Below are 990 nucleotides of genomic sequence, written 5' to 3'. Positions count from 1 at the left end.
AATCTGGTCCTATCCTAGTTAACAAGACTCAGAACCAAAGTTTAAACCTTGGATACACCACTCACGAGTAACACTTGTGAACTCTTAAACTGTTACCCTACTCTGAATCCTGTATCAGGAAGATTTGAGCCTTGCCTCCTGTCTTCTTGCCAACCTACCTAAAAATGAAGCTCCTTTCTTTCCTCAAAGCCAGTGACAAGTATTGGTTTCTATGTGCTTCAGGCAGTGGAGTCTTGTCCAGTAACACTCTTACATATTTATTGCCTCTACATATTCATATTCTCTTATAATCATACTTTCCTACCAATTTTTTATTATGGTGAAATACACGTAACGTAGTTACTATCTTAACCATTTTAAGTGTACAGCCCAGTGGCATTAAGTACATTCATATTCTTGGCAACCATCACCACCACCTAAACTCAGACTTTTTTTCGTCTTGCAACACTGAAACTCTGTACCTATTAAACTCTCTACTCCCAATCATATCTACTTTTTATTTTGTACAAAGTGTTTCCTCTTAGTCTTATCACTACAACTACGTCATAAATCCCTTGTAGGGTGCACCCATGCATTACTTATATAATATGCACATATGCCACTATTAGGCACTGTTCTAAGTGCTTTGCAAACATTAACTCATAATTATTCACGCGTGTATGTTTCTGAGGATCTAACATGAGCATTGTATATGGAATACTTCATTTCTAAAGTATTTCTGGAATAAAGTTCGGTATCACTTAAGCATTTCCAACTGATTCTGGTGGAAAGTTACAAAAGGACCAGATTACCCTGGAGAAATGACTTCGGGAGTAATCTGACTCTAGGTGGAAAGTTTTGAGAAGCCCTCTTTTTTAGCCATATTTAGGCCTGGTGTCCTCTCAAGGAAAGCCAGGAGGGAAGCTATTCCTGACTGACAGAGATTATAGGAAGTGACTGCACGCAGTTCAGGTTTCCCTTTCTACAGGGACCCGCCGTCACGTCCCGAGA

The sequence above is a fragment of the Pteropus alecto genome, unplaced genomic scaffold (genome assembly GCF_000325575.1).
Source record: "Pteropus alecto unplaced genomic scaffold, ASM32557v1 scaffold61, whole genome shotgun sequence".
NCBI classification, from domain to species: Eukaryota; Metazoa; Chordata; class Mammalia; order Chiroptera; family Pteropodidae; genus Pteropus; species Pteropus alecto.
This window is presented reverse-complemented; position numbering follows the sequence as displayed.